We start from the raw sequence: 22,774 nt of genomic DNA, 5'->3' as shown, positions 1-22,774 counted from the left end.
GTGACTGATATCAGGAACTTTCTAAACAATGAATCAAAGCTAGAGATGACTTAAGGCTTTCAGGATGACTTTTAAACACAATGAAGGATTCCCCTGTAGGCTACCAATCACTAATAGTATTGTATTTGCTAAGTGTGAGCTGGTTGGTGTCAGTTTATCTATGCAGACAAGGCATTACCTCCTGGGTTTCCACACTACCTGTCCCTCTGGAGGCACAGACAGCTTTGGGTGGGGCTGAGACTTAGTAAGGTGGTGGTGGTTTTTGAGTTTGTTAATGAGGCTATGCCACCCAGTAATCTGTGTGTTCCTCATTGAAAAGTGGAATTTATTTGGAAAAATATTTCAGTACATTATACATCTGTGATTTTAATTTGTACATTTTTCCTTTTAAAATTGCTTTGTCCACAAAACAGCAGCCATTGATCAGATCAGAAACAATATTATTTACTTGTGTATCCTTTGACAGGTATGACTGGTGGATTTTTGTTGTTTGAAACAGAAAAGCTCTGATTGTGTCAGAAACTATATTTAGATTGAGCACAAACGTTTGACTGTCTGACTAAGAAAGCCTCACTTATTTTTATGTGATGCTATATCGGTGCACTTCTATTTTGAAGGCGACACATCTAGGTTATTGTCTGTGAGCCAGTCACATGCTTGTGTTTGTAAATTAACACCCATTTGGGCTAAAAAAAAACAAAAAAAACAACACTTTTTTTTCTTTATTTATTTTTTTTTATAATGTAGCACAGTACTGCAACAGCAACTCTCTGGGTGCTCCTGCTAATGTCTCCTGGTGTTGTGCACAGTACTGGGCCAGAAAACTTGGCCAGTGGAGCCCACCATGAGTTGGTTTTGGAACTGTGTAATGTAGACCTGACCATAGGGACTGATTGCTTTTCCTGTCTCCTTGCCAGAGCTTAACCACAGAGAGGGAAGCTCTGCAGGTTCTGTGCGCTGTAATGGCAGTGGGTGGCTTTGTGTGCATGTATTTTAACATCTCGCAAATCACACACCTCAGATCAACCTTTTTTCGTTATGACATAAAAAACAGCCAGGGTGGTGAGCTGATATTTAAGTTGTGCCTTTCCTCTGAATGTTTCTGTGTTAAAACAGGGGCAGAGAATGGCTCCTCTTCCCAGGGTGTGGTGGGGCAGACCGGGCCTGTGGTCAGCTCCACGGGGGGAGTATCCAAGACCTCCAAGGGCCAAGGGTCTACAGAGAAGGAAGAACAAGCTGGTAACCAGAAAAGAGCCCGTCGGCAGTGGGAATCCTGGAGCGCCGAGGACAAAAACAGCTTTTTTGAGGGTCTTTATGAGGTAAAGCTTGCAACAACCTTTTACCAAGTTAAAAGTTTACCATGTGTAGATCTTTTGACGTCGTAGATTCACGGCTGCCCTCCTTTGTTCCCAGCACGGGAAGGATTTTGAGGCCATCCAGAACAACATTGCAATGAAGTACAAGAAGAGAGGCAAGCCAGCAAATATGGTGAAGAACAAGGAACAGGTCCGCCACTTTTACTACCGAACTTGGCACAAGATCTCCAAACACATCGACTTCGCTAACGGTGAGTTGCTTTTTTTCTCTCTCTCTTAATTCACCTTGGAATTTTTGATCCCCAAATATGAAGTTTGTACACTGTAATGACTTTATCGAATGACGCCTCATAAAAATGTGTACAACTCATACAACAAGGTGATGTCTTAGGCTGATCTTAATTGGTTTATTTTAGGTTTGTGTTTAGTTGTTTCAGTTATGCTACTTACTGCAGACACTGTGAATGAGAAGTAAAGAAGAGATGCTGTTAAACAGCCACATATATTATTATTTTTTCCTACAACAGAACTCACACTGACATTTTTGTTTTTTAGCAAGCAAAACATATGTTAAAGAAGTTCACCAGATAAGCTGGAGCTCTTTTCCCCTACAAAAAGCACCCAGTGTTACTCTCATGTTATCTTTATGTAGCACGCACAGGCCTCCACCAGTGTTGTGACTTGTGCTTCCTTTCCTTCTCAGTGTACTCCAGGGTGTTAAAGAAATCTTCTCAAGAACTGTACGGCCTCATCTGCTACGCCGAGCTTCGCAAAAAAGTTGGAGGATGTAAGTGAGGGCTGTGAAAGCGCTTGGATGCAATGTAGACTGCGTGTGTTTTGCTGTTTGTTCTGCTGGTTGTGGACACAGGGGATGTGATTAAACTCCAGATGATCCCTGTGGCTCGGGGCAGTTGCCCCTGAGGAGCATGTCTTAACTAGCTGTCTTGTGTTTTGTCTTTGACAGTGATGGATGATAAGAATGTGGCAAAGCTGAACGAACTCATCCAGCAAGGGTAAGTCTGTGGCAGAAGCTTTGGCTAGTGGGTTTACGTACACATCTGGGATTGTGATACTTTAAACTGATGCACTAGATCACATTTGGAAAGATACAGATTAGCACTTTGCTAGTATGAAAAACAAATCTGAGGGCTGAGTTGACAGTATGTAGTCAGATGCTTTCTCTGTGGCACGGCAAGGTTTAGAGCTTACAACATATATGAATAAAGATTCTTCTGTTCCACCAGGGCCACCACCGTGCGCTCTAAGGGGAGGAACCTGCGGATCAAAGCTCCAATGTGCCGAGCGTTGAAGAAACTTTGTGATCCAGATGGTGAGTATGAGCCTGCAGAAACCCAGCACACGCGTTACAGAACAAGCACTGAAAACCTCACTGATGGTGAGACTGGGGGGTTCACGGGGGCGGGGCTTTTTTACAAAAACCATGGCATCAAGTGGGCTGGTGGTGTTTCCATGGTAACTTTGGGTGCAAAGTGAGGAGGATGAAGGAGATGACTGTTCTGACCAGCTGTCATCAACCCCTCTGCTCAATAACACCCACTCATCACACTTACTGAAAATATTTGCTTTCATCAAGGGTAGAAAAAGACTGTCTCTTGTCATTGTTGTATGTAAATCTGTGAATGGATCCCACCGAGATTGATGGCTGCCTTTTCATTTTGTCGTGGTTGATTAAGTGAGAGAGCATAGTTGAGTTTATAGGTTTTGGGCTTTTCTTATAGTGGCTGAATCTGTAATTTTGTGTCCTGCAGGAGTGAGTGATGAAGAGGACCAGAAGCCGGTGCGTCTGCCCTTGAAGGTGGCAGTGGAGCTCCAGCCACGCAGTAACCACTCCTGGGCCCGAGTTCAGAGTCTTGCCCACAACCCTCGCCTCAGGTCTGACATGGATAAGAACCACAATATATTTTCAAAAGCATAACATCCAAGAGTCGGAGAGATGTCATACCTTCATTAATTCATTTTCTATTATTATTTTATTTATTTATTTTATTAGTTCAAGCCATGGTGATGCAACAAAGCCTGAGCTAATTTAAGAACCTCTTCTTGGCTTCAGACTGCTTATTTCAGTTTGATGGTTTGCATGTTTTCCACCGTTTTCTGGGTCAGCTCTTTTTTTTTTTTTTTTTTTTTTTGTGCAAATTAAATATGTGTGTATATGTTTTTTTTTTAAGCTAACTCGTGAAATTTGAAAAGTGTAAACACCCTCAGACATGATGCTGTTCAAAGTTTAAACTCTATTTCTTTCATTTTTAATTTTTGTTCTCAGTTCAGTTTTCAGTTAGTGTTCAGACTGGGTTTGCTTCTTTTGAGGTTCAGTTTCGTTTTTACTGGTTTCAGTGTTAGGGGTTTTTTTTGTTTTTTTGTTTAATTATTATGATAATAAGGGTTATTTATCATGGGTAGGTTGAAGAAGGGTAAAGACTTTGTGAAAATGGCTGAATTACAGCAATGTCAGTATGCATTTGTTTGCAAACGTGACAAAACAAATATAGTAAAACTATACATTAATGAACATTTCTGTTTTATTTTAGTTATTTTTGGAGCACGTAGTTGGCGTTTTGATTTTTCCCACACAGGATTATTTCGGTTTTAGAAAACTCTATTAAATTTGATCCACAGTAGTCTAAGTGTAAAATGTAGAAGTAGTTTATGTCAGACGTATTCGACCTGGTAGTGTTGTATTTTGCAAAGTTGACATCAAATGTTTTTTCTGTTTTCTCAGGATGGTGGTGGAGCTCCACAGGAAAGTTTCCAGCCTCATAGAGTATCTGAAACAGAAGTGGGCTTATCATGACCAGTGGATTGTATCCTTTTTAAAAAAAACATTACAGTGCAATATGTATGCAAAACTCTTCAGAGTGTTTTTCATTCCTAGTGTACATATTAGAAATGTACTGCTCTAACATGCTGCTTTCTGGGGCATATACAGTGGGGCAAAAAAGTATTTAGTCAGCCACCGATTGTGCAAGTTCCCCCACCTAAAATGATGACAGAGGTCAGTAATTTGTACCAGAGGTACACTTCAACTGTGAGAGACAGAATGTGGAAAAAAAAAAATCCATGAATCCACATGGTAGGATTTGTAAAGAATTTATTCGTAAATCAGGGTGGAAAATAAGTATTTGGTCAATAACAAAAATACAACTCAATACTTTGTAACATAACCTTTGTTGGCAATAACAGAGGTCAAACGTTTACTATAGGTCTTTACCAGGTTTGCACACACAGTAGCTGGTATTTTGGCCCATTCCTCCATGCAGATCTTCTCGAGAGCAGTGATGTTTTGGGGCTGTCGCCGAGCAACACGGACTTTCAACTCCCGCCACAGATTTTCTATGGGGTTGAGGTCTGGAGACTGGCTAGGCCACTCCAGGACTTTCAAATGCTTCTTACGGAGCCACTCCTTTGTTGCCCGGGCGGTGTGTTTTGGATCATTGTCATGTTGGAAGACCCAGCCTCGTTTCATCTTCAAAGTTCTCACTGATGGAAGGAGGTTTTGGCTCAAAATCTCACGATACATGGCCCCATTCATTCTGTCCTTAACACGGATCAGTCGTCCTGTCCCCTTGGCAGAAAAACAGCCCCATAGCATGATGTTTCCACCCCCATGCTTCACAGTAGGTATGGTGTTCTTGGGATGCAACTCAGTATTCTTCTTCCTCCAAACACGACGAGTTGAGTTTATACCAAAAAGTTCTACTTTGGTTTCATCTGACCACATGACATTCTCCCAATCCTCTGCTGTATCATCCATGTGCTCTCTGGCAAACTTCAGACGGGCCTGGACATGCACTGGCTTCAGCAGCGGACCACGTCTGGCACTGCGGGATTTGATTCCCTGCCGTTGTAGTGTGTTACTGATGGTGACCTTTGTTACTTTGGTCCCAGCTCTCTGCAGGTCATTCACCAGGTCCCCCCGTGTGGTTCTGGGATCTTTGCTCACCGTTCTCATGATCATTTTGACCCCACGGGATGAGATCTTGCGTGGAGCCCCAGATCGAGGGAGATTATCAGTGGTCTTGTATGTCTTCCATTTTCTGATGATTGCTCCCACAGTTGATTTTTTCACACCAAGCTGCTTGCCTATTGTAGATTCACTCTTCCCAGTCTGGTGCAGGTCTACAATACTTTTCCTGGTGTCCTTCGAAAGCTCTTTGGTCTTGGCCATAGCGGAGTTTGGAGTCTGACTGTTTGAGGCTGTGGACAGGTGTCTTTTATACAGATGAGTTCAAACAGGTGCCATTCATACAGGTAACGAGTGGGGGGACAGAAAAGCGTCTTACAGAAGACGTTACAGGTCTGTGAGAGCCAGAGATTTTCCTTGTTTGAGGTGACCAAATACTTATTTTCCACCCTGATTTACAAATAAATTCTTTACAAATCCTACCATGTGAATTCATGGATTTTTTTTTTTTCCACATTCTGTCTCTCACAGTTGAAGTGTACCTCTGGTGCAAATTACTGACCTCTGTCATCATTTTAAGTGGGGGAACTTGCACAATCGGTGGCTGACTAAATACTTTTTTGCCCCACTGTACCAGCTTGTGTCGAATATAAACTGGTCCTTAACTTTGAAAACTCAGCTTAAGAGTCTCATGGAGAGAGAGGCTCTAGAAGGCAACCAGACCAGCACAGCCTCTCCCAGCATAACTCAGAAGGAAGAACTTTTTCTTTTTCCAGCTGAGAGCTGCACATTGACTACACTGCCTGGGGTGGCACGTGTGGTTCACTCCAAAGCGTCCTGCACTGTCCATTGGATCGAGAGTGGCAAGAGCCGACCTAATGCCAAGGAGTTGCCAGCTGCCCAGATCCTGGGCATCCATGCAGCTCCACAACCTCGAACTGGCAGCAAATCTGGGCGGGGAAGCGCTGCTGTTGCTGGTGCTTCACTGACTATAACGGGTGATGCTCGTCGAACTGAAACCCCCAACCCTGATCCATCAGCAGACAGTTCTGCAAAGGTAGAGGAGAAGAGACTTCAGTCCCCTTGTGTCCCAGTTTCCTCTCAGCTGACTGTCAGAGAAGAGGGAGATGGGATGGGATCTTCTGATCCAGGAAAGGCCTGCACTGGCGTTGAGGTCAGTGGTGGTTTAGCCATGACCAGAAGCACGGACAGGTCATGTAGTGGTGCCGATGGCTCCGCTGAGCAGTACAAAGAGGAGCAGAGCACCAGCGCGTCTTCCTCGGAGGCAAATCAGCCTCCTTCAGTCAAACCTCCAGTGACTGGCTCAGACGAAGCCGTGTCGCAAGCTTCCCCACCAGCGACCAAAGAACGGGTCGTTGAGCAGATCAGAGAGGAAGGCTGGAGCGCCCGTGACGCAGAGAACGTCACCCTGGCCGAGCTGTACCTGATGTTTGGGAAGCCAGGCAAGCTGCAGCTGGAGTACGAGTGGCAGCCGGTCACAGCTCCACCCAGCAACTCAGAAGAGGGACAAGCCTCAGTGCAGCCAAAGCCCGACAGGACAAATCGAGTTTTGCGCTGCTTACTCAAGCTGGTTTCCACTGAAGTCAACCCCAAACCTCTGGTAAGTTTTCCCTTTTCTGTCTTCCAAGATTGTGGCCTGGTGTGTTGTTTAAATTACAAGTTGAAAAGATGAAAAATGTGTAATTATCAGTGGCATTAAGGCTTAAAATTAAACATTTTTAAGATGCAGCAGTGTGAAGAGTTTATATTCCGTACAAAGCCAGCTGATGAAAAACATGTTACTGGTTATGTACTATGAACACCACAGGTTTTTTTTTTTGTTTGGAAGGCGGGTTTTCCTAAGTGTGTTTTTGTTTGGCCACTTCTTTCTCGTTCACAGCGAACACTGCTGCCCAGAACTACAGGAGACACTCCTCAACACGTCTGCTCCTTCTCCATCCTCTCCAACTCCTCTGCCACAGGTACTCCTCAGATGGCAGGACAGAACGATAGAATATGTCGTCAGCTGAGGCTGGAAATGTTTAGGGCGTAGTTTTACAGTATGCATTAATGAAATCACAGCTAAAAACGATTTCTCTTTCTCAGCAAGACCCTCTGGTAATTGTCTGCTCTCTCACTTCCTGTTTCTTCCTTCAGGAACTGGATCTTTCCGGCCGATCCATCCCCGACTAGCTCCTTCCTCTCGCTCTGTCCAAACTAAAACAACCCCAGCAACATCCAGCTCTGCGGGGGCCAGCCAGCTCTCTAGTATGGACTTCTTCTGTTATCTACTACATTTTTCTGTTTTATTGAAATATTGATAAACTCTACACCAAATATACTGCAAAAAAATTACATATTGTTGTTTTTATGGGGTCAACAACTTTGCTTTTATAAGCACCCAGTTTCACACCTTGGCTCAGGCGATTAGAGGATCATCAGGGGTCCTTTTGTCCCTCTGTGGGGGGATACTCCCACTAGGTTTAAATCTGGGACTCCCCACCATTTGACCTTAGAACTGAAGAAGCTTCTCGGATGAGAGGTGAAACGTCTTCAAGTAACTTAAAGAAGTCCAGATGCTTTTCTTTGTAAGCTCCTTTGACTACGATGACCTGGATGACTGAGAACCTTCACAGACATATTTTATAAAATTGCTTAAAAACATATTTAAGGTCCAAGTTGTATTTGTGTAAGATTCCTGTGTCAAAATCTAGAACTCTGAGAAGGTCAGTGACAGACAGTATTTCTGTGCAGACGACAGAAGCAAAAACATTTTTCCAGAAGACCTTGGACCATCCTTTTTTTTTTTTTCTTCCTGCTCTGCTCTTCACATGCTGTTGCTGTTGATGCTTATCAGGAGTGATATGACAAATCTCTCGTTTGCCTGAACTGTTAATACTTTCAGGTGCCATTGACCTGGCAGCTAAGTCTGCAGGCATCATCCCAGGCAGTCCCTGTCGGGAGGTGGATTCTTCCACTGTGGATAACAGCGCTCTTCTCGCCACCACTCCCATTGCTGATGCTGAGCCAGACTCTCAACTCCACCAGCAAAATGTTCCAGAGGTCAGAGACAGACACACACACACACACACACACACACACACACACACACACACACACACACACACACACACACACACACACACACACACGGACTAGAACCCTCCTTCATTTGATGTCTCCTCCTTGCCTGTGGCATTAGAATAAATGCTATTGCCCATTACCATCTTGGAGTGTTACATTTAAAACGGTCAGTTTTTGATTTATCTTACTTTAATGAAAGTTATTGCTCACTCTAATGATTTTCTGTTTATCTGTGCGGTGTAGGCCAGGTTTTGCATAATGTTTTTCTTTTTACTGTGCATCTGTCGTACAAGACTTCACAAATGATTTAGTAATTTTTATAGATTTTCTTTGTAGACATTATTCTTGCATACAGTTGTCATATTCATGATCACCTGTTTATTTGTCTGTTACGGTTTAAAAACAAGCTGCTCCAAACAGTTTGCCCTGATGGGATAAATAAAGCTGTTTGTATCGCCATCAGAGCGTTTCCTTGCTCACAGTGGACCTTTGTGAGGGAACACTTGGCTTAGTTAAAGGCAGTGAGTCTGCGTAACCTCATTTGTTTTCCAGTCGTAGCTGATCACCATTTGGTAAAGAAAATTGTCAGCTATGCTTGAATAAATGGTTTAAAAAAATGTGATGTGCTAAGTTAAATCGCTCTTTCCATAGAATGGCGTACCACCTCCGTCTCCTGGAGTCACCGGCGGGGGAGACTCACTCCTCTCTCCCCCGAGCGTTGCCTCGCTCCTTGATATCTCACTCCCAGGCCCTCCTGAAGAGGCTCTAACCCCCGGAGAACCTCAAACGCAGATCAGCGACTCCATCATCGAGCTTGCCATCAACTCCACACATTACGGTGCGTGCACGTGCAGACGTCTTACCCGAGCCATATTGACAAGAAACTGCTAAATAAAGCTTGATGATGTTTGTTTAGTGAAATGGAAAGTGAGAGTAGGTTAGAAAGGTTTTGTAATTACCACTGAGGTCAGCTTTGTGGCTCCACAGCATTAATTCCTCTGCAGGTTGTGGAAAAGAGTGCACGTTGACATCCAAGCAGCTAAACATCTGAGCCTGCTGAGTTTAATCGCTGATATCTCATTTCTGTTTGCCTGCTGCACTGCAGGTGAGGAGGCTGCTCTCTCTCCAGCCAAGCTGGGCAACAGCGACGGCTCCAAACTGCTGGCCTCGTCTCCCTCGCTCAGCCCATCCAGAGGCTGGATCCCTTCACCCAGCCACGACCCTCAGTGGTACCCCAGCGACTCGTCTGACTCCACACTGGGATGCCTCCTTTGTAAGAGTTTTTTTGCTTCCTTTCTCAAGAGTGTGCCAGAAGTTACATTTTAGGCCAAGAAGAACAGAATATTAAGTGGATGTATTTTTATCATTACTTCCCACTAAAAATGCTGCATACAGCAGCACGTGCAGTCAACATTTACAAAGATTTGTTTGTAAAATCCCCAATATTACTAACACAGCTGTATGATGAAAGGCCATTTACTCAGTCTTTTGCTCTTATTTTCCTTGCAGCCAGCATGGTCTCTCCTGATAAGGGCAGACGGACCACCCTAACCCCCACTGGCCCCTCCAGTGGCACAGCTCTACTCGGTCCTAGCCTCCTGGACTGCAATTCTCATGATTCTCATGATTCAATCCCGTGGCCTTCCTGATGTGGCAGAGGTAAGTAAATGCTTGTTGATTAAATGAAAGAAAGTTGTGACTGAGAAGCAACACTTGCCACAAACACAACACAGTCTGAATCTCAGCAACCAACATGTTATATGTTATTAATTAGTCTCTAAAATGTAAATGTAAAAACATCACTTCCCATTTTAAAAATAACCTGCATTTATATCCACTCTGAAAATGTGGTTCTTATCCCCTTTTGGATCTGTCCTGCTGTGCAAGTGGACTCTGACCCAGAGCCGGTTGTGTTAGGGACCACATGGTACCTTTTGGATAGATCAGCTTCTGGGCTGATCCACCAAATTTTAGGTGATTTTTAATGAAAAACTTGTTGAGTCACACCCTGAGATTCAGACACCATACCTTTTGAAATGCTGACAGCATTTAATATCTGAATCTCAGTCTGTGAACACGTTTCCATTTTTAGTGCTCTCTCTCGCTCTCTTGCGTGCTTTGATAGCGACTTTATGAAGAAATGAATCGGGAGTGTCAGTTAGCTGGTTCAGGTGTGGCAGGAGGGGATGAGGCAGAGAGAAGCTCTAAGTTTGTTAAAGATAACCTGCCAGTGAGCAGGTTTAGTTCAGATTGTGTTAAGTGATTCATCTCAGGGTTAACAAACGCAGACTTGTTAGCTTAAACCTGTTTCCTGGGATGGGGCCCAAACCTGCCTGGGAGGTGAATAGAGCCCGGTGACTGTTGCCTCCTGTGTTTGGACTAACACATCTGCTTTTTCAGTAAATAATTTAATTTCATTGACAGATATTGATGTGATGAACTTTTCCCCCCCTGCACTCTTGACCTAAAGTATGAAACTGTTCGAGGGATGTCTGGAAAAATCTTGTTTTTTGGGGTTTTTTTCTCCTTCTTGGATTTGCCCTTGTTGTCAGTCTGAAAGCTCTTTGGTGTTGCTTGCAGATGGATTCTCAGCTTGCTTGTATGATGAGTGAGAGCAGCATAGACTACATCGCTCGCTTCAATGATCTGGCTCAGGAGCTCGCCGTAACTGAGCCCTCCATTCCACCTCCCTGAGGAAGACTCCACCAAGCCATGGTCATCTGTACCTCTAATCTACAGCCAGTTCCAGGCATTTCCACAGTTCCAGGAGAGAGAGACACAAACTTCTGGGCCCACACTTGGAAGCAGTGACTACTGCTAGAAATTCAAAACCGATTTGCAGCCAGCAGCTGCAAATTACCCCAACTTTTACCACGTCTGGTTCTCACACCTGTCGATAAGCAGGCCATTCCTAAAAAGAGACCAAGGCAGAACTTTGCTCACCTAGAGCATCATGTTGTTGGTGACAAGAGGTACTGTAAGTGAGGAGAGGAGAGGTTTCCTCTCTGTCTTCTCCCTGTTTGGAGAAAGAAGACTGGGGAGAAAGGCCAACCCCATCCCCCCTCAAAGCCATCCATGGCCTGTTTGTAAAAGTGCAATAATAGGTGGTCAACCGTGACCATTGTTCAAAAGCGAGTTGCGTTGGTTTCACTGAACTGTTCTCTAAGGAACAATTCCCTTTAAATACAAACACTTTAGATAAAACAAATGAGTTTACAAAGATACAACCTCATGTACAGGAAAATACTATGCCATATCCGAACAAAATATCTGATCTTTCATGTCTCTTCCTGCTCTCGGTGTGTGAGTGCATGAATGTATCTGTGTGTGCGTGTGTATTAAAGGCTGTAAGGCTGACCGCTCAAAATGTGCAGTTCAGATCATCAGCTGGTGGCAAACAGCCACTGGACTGTGATTTTTATTAAAAGTAATGTCGGTGAGAAAGAGATACTTGGCATAGTTCAGTAGCAAAAGTGGAACAAAACAAAGTGATGTGTAGAAGTTCATTTTTCCTGTTGGCCTCCTTTTTTCTTTTCTTTTTGTTCCTCATCTCTTATGAGTTCAGGTGTTACAGATTGTGTTGTAGTCACACGTGTTTGGAATCGGGTTCTTCATTTCTCAAACCCACATTTAAAAAAAAACAAACAAAAAAAACAAAACAAAAAAAACAAACAAATACAAATAAAAAATGGCAGCTTGTTGGTTGACTCCACTTGGGTAGCTCCACAGATGCTGAAAATGTTATTGGAATTATTTTATTGTTGCATTCATTTCTCATTAGTTTTGTGTGCAGAGATGCAAGTTCAAATATTGGATTTTGTTGCATAAACAGGAATACCTTTTTAGATATTTAAGCCCTCTTCACACGTGTGGTATTTGGAGACTGAATCAGAATGTTTTAAAGAGTCTGTGCTGACAGTGCTTATAGCCACAAACAGCATAATGTGCGTAATGTACTGTTCTTCATGGTTGTTGCGTCTGAATGAAAGCCTTGAGGAACGTTCACATTAAAACGTTTCCTTTGACTCGGCGCTTTCCCAGCTCCTCATTCGCAAGCTGCAATAGGGAGAATTTCCCTCCTGTATTGTAGATGTGAGCGTGAATTGCACAGGAAGGTTTTAATGAAGGGAGATGAACAACTCAAAAAGATGCGCGTGAGCGGCAGCACTCTGATGCGTGCCTGTCTGTTAACATACATTCAGGCTTGCGCTGTTTTAAAAGGTGACCTATCCAGACCTGAAGCTGCCAGATCAACAGCAAGGAGGGCGTGTCTTTGTTTACTTTTGCTGTCGTTTTCAGTAACGCTGACACAACAGGTGGGCGCTCTCTTGCCGATGCCATCGATTACAAGGAAATCTAACAATGTTGCTCATTTACTTTCCTTAGTTCTGTTGCTTTCTTGCCGTCCTAATTAGTTCAAACAAATGAGCTGGCTGCAGCCACACATTCATTTTGTTTGACAAACTAGAATTATGAATGTCCTGGCTACTATTGAGTTCCCAGTAGAAATACACTCCATAAGAGCGAGCGGTTAATTTAATGAAACACTAAAGCCATAGTTGACTCCATTTATTTTAATTTTTGTTTTTTATTATATGCCCCCAAATTACTTTCCTCTGACTAGTGGATGCTAACAAAACACTATGACTAAAGAGTGGCTCTTGCATGTTACAGAAGCAGACATCGTTTCTCTGAATTTTTCATGCAGTACAGACTCATTGCCTTCACATTTAATTTGATCAACCAGCATCATCTCTATGCAGCTGTGTGAACCCGTTTGGTGTAAACTGTTAGACCTCTTTGTCATTCCACAAACGAGATTGTAAGACGATCTAACAAATGTAAGCGCTCCTGTGGTGTTAGTTTGTGAACATTTGGAAACGCTTGATCTTGTCACACTAGATGATTCTTAATAAGGAATCCTATTGAAGGATGTATTTGTACAAATGGAAATTCCAGTATTCACTGCGCTTTTGTAACATAATGTAAATCATTATTTGGACTATTTATTGTTAATATTTCTGAGACAAGTGTTTTTTCTGTTTTAATTTAAGGTGACATCCAAGAAAGGAGGAAAAAAAAATACTGTTTTCAGTTTGTAAAAGGTGTTTTATTCTGTGCATAAAGATAGTTATAAAAACCTGCCTGTTTTCTTGTATTCACTGTGTTTGGGGGATACACAGCAGTTCATATGCAAGCTTGTACAAAGTTCGGTCTTTGGCCTTGGGCTTGTTTCTGACAGGTTTGTCAGCTTCTCCAGAGATGGATGAGTGGTTTATCCGCACAGACTCCACACTGAATTCCTCGCTGCTCCCAATAAAAGTACAATCATGCTCCAATCCAGACGACACTTTAAAGTGACAAAGAATATTAGCCGGAAACAAAAACTCGACTGCACATACGTGTGCTGAAGTGACTCATTTTCAGTGATGTGCTCTGCATACTGCATGGAAAATATGACCCAGAAACAGGTCGGGTGCTGCACCATTTTTCAATGAGAAATTGTTGGCAAACGTTGACTTTGTAACCACAGTAGATATTTTAAAGGAGAGTAAGTGACACAGTTGTGGGTAGACATTCTGCCAAAACATCAGACATGATTCCTTTACCACAGTTTGGTTTATTTAAGCTGTTCTGTTTGCATCAGGAGTCCCAAATTATGGAGTTCAAATTAAACCATCTCTTCTCACCAGCCTGCAAAATGTGATACTGCAGGCTTTTGCCAACAATTTTTGTTGTTTTTGGGTGGGAAGGGTAAAAGTTTCTCAGACATGACAGACAATATCAACATGTAAATTAGACATTAAACAATGAATAGTACAAAAACCCACTCCAGCTCTGTCCCAGATGTTATAAAACAGATCTCCTCATTTCCTCCAAAGTCTTGCTTATTTCAGGTCCTAGACCTCACCAGCTCGAACATCACTTATCCTTAGGTTTTTGCTCCTTTCGAGCGCGCGAGGACATGAGCTTGAAGAAAAGTGCAGGCCAGAGTGTGCGGAGGTATACTGCAGCAGTGGGCAGAGGGCCGGCCAAAACCACGTCTTTACTTTGCTGACGAACAGCCTTTAGGACTTCCCACGCCACGTCCCTGGGGTCCCAGCCCGTAGCTGTAGTTCTGTCCAACACTGAGCGGTAGTTGCAAAGACAAGAGACATGTTGCATCATTGATACAAGAGAGTACAGATTACTTCAATTAATTCAAATTACTTTTATTTATATAGTACCAAATCACAACAGCAGTTGCCTCGAGGTGCTTTTTAATGTAAGGTAAGAAAGACCCTACAATAACTTATAAATTACTCTGGTTATGTTGCTTCTTACTTTTATTATTTAGTTATAAAAATCCATTTGGCTTGTAGTCTTTTCCTTATGTAGTCAAAAAAAAAAATCAGTAAGAAAACACAAAATCCCAGCTGGCATCAAAGATCCACACACATTCCAACACCACCTTAATAACTCTGAGATTTATCACCTGTTACCAGCTGACTCTTAAAAATGCTGCTTTTGCTACTGTTACTCTTTTGTTCCATCCTCTCACTGCCTCACCTCCATACTTGGATCCATCTCCTGTGACAGCATTGATCGACAGGTTGGTTCGGATGTACCCGGGGCTGATCACAGTCACTGGGATCCCGTAGCGCTCCATCTCTGCCCGCAAGCAGTCGAAGTAGGCCTGGGTGGCGTGCTTGGACGCAGCATCTGACCAGCATGAGACAAATCAGAGGCTTGCTTTAGTTACCCTCCTCCTGCTGGCAAACTCATGTTGTGTTTGTTTGCATTAATCAAAGACGACTTACAGGCTGACCGGTAAGGAATGGCTATCTTCCCCTGGACGCTGCTAATCACTACAATATGGCCGCTGTGCCGGCGAACCATGGAAGGCAGGAGAGCTGTGGAGAGAGGAAAGAAATGAAAGAGAGAGGGCTGACTCATATTCATGATAATCTTCACCCAAATCTCTACATAAATGACTTATTAACTTCACATTTAGCTCGGCTCTTTCAACCACAAGCCAAAATAAATGAAAACATCCCGTACGCTGAAACCAACAAGATTAAACAAACCTTGTTTAAGAGCAACGGGCCCGAAGTAATTTGTCTCCATAACATCCCGCTGAACTGAAATGTGAGTCTCTAGTATATTGCCAAGGTAACTGATTCCAGCATTATTAATGAGGATGTCCACTTGTCCGTAACATTTCAGGATCTCTTCTGCAGCTCTCTCCACCGTGTCTGTTTTAGCCAGGTCGAAGACAACAGTACAGGGAGTGTGAATCTGGTGGATAACCAAAGCGAAACAAAACGACTCTTTACAAATGGATCCTTAGAGGCTAAGCTATAGTTCAGACAGACCAGACTTTATTGTGTTACTCCTTTGTGTGTATATACATACCAGTTTCTGTGTGTTTGCTGAACTCGCTGTTAGTTCTTGGACCACCTGCTGCAGGCGAGCTGCGTCACGTCCACACAAGCCGTGCACCTGCAGCGTGGAAGACCCGCGCAGACTCTACAATGCAGAATTCTCGTTGTAGATTAGTGAGCATAAAACAGGGGTGGGTGCAGAGAGCCACACCACTAAGCTGAACTCAAATCTGCTCAGTATCTCTTTAATTCTTACCAGGAGCACTTTATAAAACTGAAATAAGCATAGAAGAAAACTGCTAACATTTTTATCATGATATAATAAACATTCCCCAAAACAATTGTGCACAAAATGTCCATATTTTTGCAAAATTTAAAAGACTTAACTTTATTTTAAAATAAGTGCTATTGCTATTTTTAATTATTTTTTCTTGCTCAGCTACAGGAATCTAGTCCGTCTTGAGTTTCTACAAGTGCATCCAGTGAATCAACAGTGCAACAAACTGAAGTTAACGGTTTTAGTTACAACACCAACAGCATGGTTCACTGACTTGCACAACACCTTCTGCTGTACGATTCAGCGGGAAAAAAAAGCAATTTTACTTCTGGCTTCATTTCAGTCACTTTATCTTGCATCTGCTTTAAAAGTCCCACATTTTTCCCTGTCAGATTTTGACAGGTGTAAGTTGTTTACAAACAAACAAACCTTGGTAGTCCCTTTTACTGAGCCTGTGGCTGCTAAACTCTTTTCGTTGTCCCATGTAAAAAATTCATTAACAGGGCTGGGTCATCACAACTGTCATCCACAGCCACCAAGCACTCTTTGATAAACTCCTCAGAGGATGGCTTGTTTGAAATCACAAAGCTGGTCTTGCCTGCTCCATCCCTGGATGTGTGAGGCTTAGTGAAAAGTCCTGTTGCTTTTCGCAGATTTGCTAGCAACAGTCCAGCTCTTTTCTCTCTCTGTTTAGTCTCACAAAGGGGATTCAATCTGTAATCCATAAACAGAGCACTCTGCTCTCCACAAACTAAACACATGGCTTTACCTCTGACTTCAGTAATTAAATATTGAGAAGTCTACGTCCTGTTAAAAACTCTACACTCCGTATCAATCTTTCCTGTTTTTAAAGGTCAGCTGACATCTTTCGGGGCTAGAAACTCTCAGAAACAAAAGATCAGGCACACTTACAGAGGAGATGCATTCGCTCACAAACATGTGTTTGTAAAGTAAAAAAATAGCATTCATGTTCAAAATAGAAGTGACAAATTTGTAATGTGGTTTCCTACAAAAATCAGGAATCCACTCTCTGACCAGGAATTTATCAAAGAGTGTTTGGTGTCTGAAATGGGACAAAATGATTCATGTATACGTATATATGTTTAAATCCTAATTTCCCATTGATCGCACGCAGACTGGTCCGAGACAACCAACGGGCAGTACAATGTCCAAATCTGATAAAGAACTACAACTACATGTTGGCATCTGCACAACAACACTGAAGAATGAGATTGCACATTATCTAAATAAAAGCCTACTAGCACTAAAGCAGTATGGTTTAGAGAGTTTGCACATGTAAGCTGAAATGAATGAATGGAGGCTGACCTTTCCCGAGTCCAGAGCTGGCCCCAGTTATGACCACTACAGCACCTTGGACTGAAGCCCCTTTTCTGAGACGTACAAGTATCCGGTACAACAATACGACTCCCAAACCGGTTAAAACCACCGGTAGCATTCCTCCTCCCATCACACGCTCCATTACTTGGCAATCACCAGCTACCTGCAGGTAAAAAATAATCAGTAAATACCTTATAAGAAATTATTTACTGTACCTTTAAAGTCCATCTGAATGCAACTACCAACATGACAATAATAAACACACATACAGCCAAAAAAGCGGGGGAATTAAATGGTAATTCATTGTAATAAGAACAGTAGGAGTTATGGATCTTCCTTTATCTTCTTAACCACTTAAGCCCCACCTGCTAGCAACAACCAATAACTTGATATCACCAGACTTCGGACAATCTTATTAAGCAAATGTTAACTAAATACATGCATCACTTAGCACATTAATATTCGCATGGTTAAAAAGTACAGTTCAGTATGCCAGGTGAACACCTTGCACATGCACACACTGGGTTTAGCACTAGCTTGTTCTGCGCAGGCAGTGTCAAAATAACGGCTACTGAGGCTAAAGCTAACAACAGCTAGCATCTCTAGCAAATACTAACAAGTGTTGGTTTGTAGTTCTGTTTTTTACAGGTCTCACCTGAGCCGAGCTGCTGAGCAGAGCAGCAGTAATGTGTCAATGTGTCTCCTCTTCTTTTAGCTGATCTTCTTCCTTCTGTTTTGTCTTTATTGACGGTTAGAAAAACAGCTTTTGGTCGCTTTAGCGCCACCGTCTGATCTGGAGTATGCACTTAACAAAATGCGCTCTTTCAAATGATTAACAAATAAGGAAATAAGCTATTATTTCTCGTAAAGCTCATAATTTGATAATTTGCTATATTAATGCTTTACATTTATATTTAGAGGTCTTTTTAAACCACTAGTGCCTATTTAATCAGCTGCTATCTTCTTCATTGCTACATGATCCATTAGAAGTGTGCTCTACATCTCATTTCAGTTTTTCTTTTTAATTATTTAAAAATTCTTAGTTTACTTTATTTTTTATTATTTATTACAAATTGTAGGGTATTTGTCAGGTTCATATTCTTCAGAAGTCCATCCATCCATCCATTCACTTCCGCTTATCCTTTTCAGGGTCGCGGGGGGCGCTGGAGCCTATCCCAGCTGTCATAGGGCGAGAGGCGGGGTACACCCTGGACAGGTCGCCAGTCTGTCGCAAGGCTAACACACAAGGACAAACAACCATTCGCACTCACATACATTTGCACATTCACACCTAGTGACAATTTGGGTTATCCAATTAACCTATCCCCACAAGCTTCATGTCTTTGGACGGTGGGAGGAAGCCGGAGTACCCGGAGGGAACCCACGCAGACACGGGGAGAACATGCAAACTCCACACAGAAAGACCCCGGCCTGATGTTGGAATTGAACTCAGGACATTCTTGCTGTGCGGCAACAGTGCTAACCACCGTGCCACCGTGATGCCCTTCAGAAGTTCAGAATGGAAATTGCATCACAAACACAGGAAGTTGACTCAGAGTCATGCAGACATCCTGAGTGTGAATAAATACAGCTGAGGTCAGAAGTTTACAGGGACTCACTATGGACTTTAATTTCATGATCTCTTTGAATTGTCCTGGGTGAAATGATTGTACAGCACACATTTTTAATTTCTTTAAAATGAACAAAAATTAGGTAAACAAGTTTGAACTGGTTTTGAACTTTCTCTAATCCAAGGTTACACGAGGTCAAACGTATGTACCTCTAAGGCTGTTGCAAGTTAAAATTTGTGCTTTATAAATATAATTATAAACGATTTTAATGTAACGTTTTTTTCAAGGGATGATTATACAGCGTACATCTTTAATGACTTTTAAAAAAAGACTTCTTTATTTTGGATTTTCTCTAATCCACACAGGGTCAAAAGTATATATAGGCCCAAATATATACATACACCCCCAGTAATATTTGGTTAAATGTCCTTTAGTAAGTTGTACTTCAACCAGATGCTTTTTGTAGCTATTGATGCTACCACCCTGGTTAACACTGTTACTAAGTTTTAAAGACTCAACATTACTGCCCTGAACTTACCTCTTGTCATTGTGGCCAAACAGGTCAATCTTTGCTTCGTCTGACCATAACACTCCGATTTATAAATCAAATCAAGGTACGGTTTATCATCTCATGTGACTTCTGATGTAGATGTGAGTTCCGGCCACATTTGAGACCTATCCAACACATTTCCCAAGGATACCAAGAATACACCGTTGTGTGGATTGTGATCTGGACTTTCAGAATCAGAATAGTTTATTGATCCCTTGGGGCAATTGTGTAGAAAGCATTATTTTTGCAAGAATTAGTTTCCAACCTGTGTGGTGTTGTAAACAGGGACTATAACTGTTTTGTTTTTTTAAAATCATGTCTAATAGGATTCTTTTTTTGTTATAGTTGTTGATGCATCTTTAATTAAATCTTTCCCTGCAGGTCTTCTATGGGTGGAGCCTCTAACCTGTTTGTGAGTCAGTTTTCAGTCCAAGCAAACAGTGTTTTATGTGCTGTCGTCTAAAATATTATAAAATTGCCTAAAATAGAAGTGTTTAAAACAGATCCTGTGCAGCTGCAAAGCAAAAATAAAAAACTCCCTCCAGGCAGAAGCGGCCATTTTCGTATGTGGGGAAAACCCCCACAAAAACAGAGGGGACAGGCTGGCACCAGAACACCATGGATGTGCCCCGAGATGAGTGTGAAAATGTGATTATCAACAAGCCCACCTGGGCTTCAGGTAGGCCGCACGCTTGTCCAGAGTTCACTTTGTCTTCAAGCTTTTTAATTTAAAACATAAAGTGAGGCCTACCCCAAGCTAAAAGAAGGCAGATTATGTTCTCAGATAAAGCAAGCAATGAGGGCGAAGCAGAGAAAGTACCTGCACAATACATTCACATAAATCAAAATGGAATTTCTTTGAGGACACAAACATCTGGGGAGTAAACAGCTGTTTCAATACCTAATCACAGATTGTGCTCTCTGTTGTACATGTTTTTAGTAAGGCATAATTAACTAAAAGGCTAGAGAGATGAAAGGATGCCAAGCTGATACCAGGCCTCAGTCACATGAGTGGAGATGTGGACATGCAATAAAGATCTGGCACTTCATATATTAAACTGATGAGAGGCTGTGTTCACCCCAGAAAGCTTCCAGAAATTTGGGCAAATGTCTGCTGTGAAGTTTTTAGTCAAACGAAATTGCAGGTCAGTTTAAAGCGCAAAATTGTGCAAGTAGTCCAAACTAAACCGTTCTTGAGATGCAGAAATGTTGTCACACACACAAAAATTAGACGATTGTGCCTCCAAACAAATTGCACTTACAAATGCTTGTGACATAAATGATGAAAACGGTAGGTGCAAAGTTGAGATTGAACAGTGTTACAGTTAAAATGATAAGCCAATGGCAATAGTTCTATTAAAATAATTAACGGCTCCACCCCGAGATTTGACCTGAAACGTGCTATTCGCCAAGGATGTCCTATTTCACCATATTTATTTTTACTTTGTACACAAATTCTTGCAACTAATAGTTCAAACAGTGTTGTACAAGGAATCACCATAGCTGATAAGGAGCTCGTCATCAGCCAGTTAGCCAATGACACCACACTCTTCTTGAAGAATGCAAACCAAATCCCTGCAGCCCTTACTGTGATTAGTGATTTCTCTGAGGCCTCTGGTTTATGCCTAAATCTAAAAAAGTGTGAGTTACTAGCAATTAAAGACTGCCCTGCAAATACTATCTGTAATATCTCTGTTAAACAAGAAGTCACATACTTGGGACTGTTAATATCCAAAGACCAAAAATCAAGATGCTCTTCAAACTTCACTCCAATTATACAGAAAACCCTAAAAAAGTTCAACCAGTGGCTGCAAAGGGACTTGTCTTTGAAAGGTAGAGTGTTAATTACTAAAGCAGAAGGGATATCCCAATTAACATATGCTGCTCTCTCCTTACATCTGGATAAGAAAATTAGTAAAGATATTGACCGTATGCTCTTTAATTTTATATGGAAAAACCGTACGCATTATATTAGAAAAACTGTTGTGATGAATAAGTACAAATCAGGTGGGCTTAACGTCTTAGACTTTTCTACTTTAAATAACACTTTCAAAATTAATTGGGCTAAACATTTTCTTAAAAACTACCTCTATCTGGAACTTTATACCATATTATATTTTCTCTCATTTTGGTGGCTTTAATTTTATTTTAAATTGTAATTACAATGGTGAGAAACTCCCTGTAAAGCTTTCATCCTTCCATAAGCAGGTCCTCTTAGTGTGGACCCTCATTTATAAACACAACTTCTCACCTCACAAATACCTTATCTGGAACAACAGAGATATTTTATAGAAAAATAAATCACTTTTCCTGGAAACTTGGCTCCAAAATGGGATCCTATTGGTGGCTCAGCTGGTTAATAAAGAGGGACAACTACTTACTTACAACGACTTTATTGCACTATATAATTTTCCAATCAGTGTTCAGGAATTCTCAATGGTGCTTGGTGCCATACCCTCAGGGACTTTAATGTTATATAAAAACACTGACAGCTCAATATCTACCTCAGTCACTCTCCCCGATCCAGCTGAGTCACCAATAGGAAAAATCTGCTTTTCATAGGAACTTGGTAACAGCAATAAGAGAATACGTAGTTTATTCCAAGAAGATATCGTCTCTCTCCCATATATAACATCTTATTGGAACCGATATGTTCCAGATATCAAGTGGAAGACAGTCTGGGTGGTCCCCCATAAATATTTGATTGTAAATAAGGTGAAATAAGTCTCTTTTAAAATTCTACATAAATGTTATCCAGCCAGTCACTACATGGTCAAATTTAAAAGGGACATAAATACTAATTGTACTTTCTGTGGGGATCATCCAGAAACTGTGACACATCTTTTTTGGTACTGTTCTTTTACACAGAGATTCTGGAAGGAATTTAGCAGGTTTGTTATTGTCCATATTTTAAGGGAGTTTTCTTTACGATGGGAAAATGTTTTATTCTGTTTCTTTAAGTTCCCCAAGAAGTATGAGAAAAAATTTTTTATGATAAATTTCTTAATACTTTTAGCTAAATTTTTGATCCATAAATGTAAGTTTACTAACAAAACACCATATTTCTGTCATTATTTTAAGGATGTGGAAATGTACATACAATCAATATCAGACTCCAGCAACAAAAAGGCTCTCAAAACAATATATGTATGTGAATTTTTGCGTGTATTCTTATAATTGTTACCTTTTTCTTTTACCCTTGGCTTTTTGTGTTCATGTTCTGTTGTTTTGTATACTTCATCTGTTCGTATATTGTATACTCATTGTTTGATAAATAAAGTTTAAAAAAAAAAAAGACACGCTTTGTTTAGACCCCCAAAATCCTTTCCACGCCCACCCCCGTGACATCACG

The 22,774-nt window shown here is 41.6% G+C and overlaps 1 protein-coding gene and 2 pseudogenes across 9 annotated transcripts in view; 2 read left to right on the top strand and 1 right to left on the bottom strand.

Annotated features, from left to right (window-relative positions):
• The window catches only part of LOC309704384 (uncharacterized protein), a 111,248-nt gene that overhangs the window by 74,904 nt on the left and 13,570 nt on the right, over nucleotides 1-22,774 (top strand). The window lies entirely within an intron of this gene.
• On the top strand, nucleotides 845-12,347 carry LOC309705591 (protein cramped-like; annotated as a pseudogene). Its single transcript has 16 exons — nucleotides 845-848; nucleotides 1,117-1,319; nucleotides 1,414-1,567; nucleotides 2,020-2,103; nucleotides 2,281-2,329; nucleotides 2,561-2,646; nucleotides 3,086-3,209; nucleotides 4,057-4,138; nucleotides 5,918-6,898; nucleotides 7,088-7,220; nucleotides 7,396-7,506; nucleotides 8,144-8,301; nucleotides 8,974-9,160; nucleotides 9,428-9,595; nucleotides 9,832-9,981; nucleotides 10,903-12,347. The product of its transcript is annotated as a protein cramped-like (transcript).
• On the bottom strand, nucleotides 12,917-18,794 carry LOC309705187 (dehydrogenase/reductase SDR family member 7B-like; annotated as a pseudogene). The gene is made up of 7 exons: nucleotides 17,957-18,794; nucleotides 17,290-17,464; nucleotides 15,718-15,831; nucleotides 15,390-15,600; nucleotides 15,123-15,215; nucleotides 14,872-15,024; nucleotides 12,917-14,450 (listed from the first exon to the last, which is right to left on the bottom strand). The product of its transcript is annotated as a dehydrogenase/reductase SDR family member 7B-like (transcript).

The sequence above is a fragment of the Aulonocara stuartgranti genome, assembly GCF_965226115.1.
Source record: "Aulonocara stuartgranti genome assembly, chromosome: 4".
Classification (NCBI taxonomy): Eukaryota; Metazoa; Chordata; class Actinopteri; order Cichliformes; family Cichlidae; genus Aulonocara; species Aulonocara stuartgranti.
This window is presented reverse-complemented; position numbering and strand designations above follow the sequence as displayed.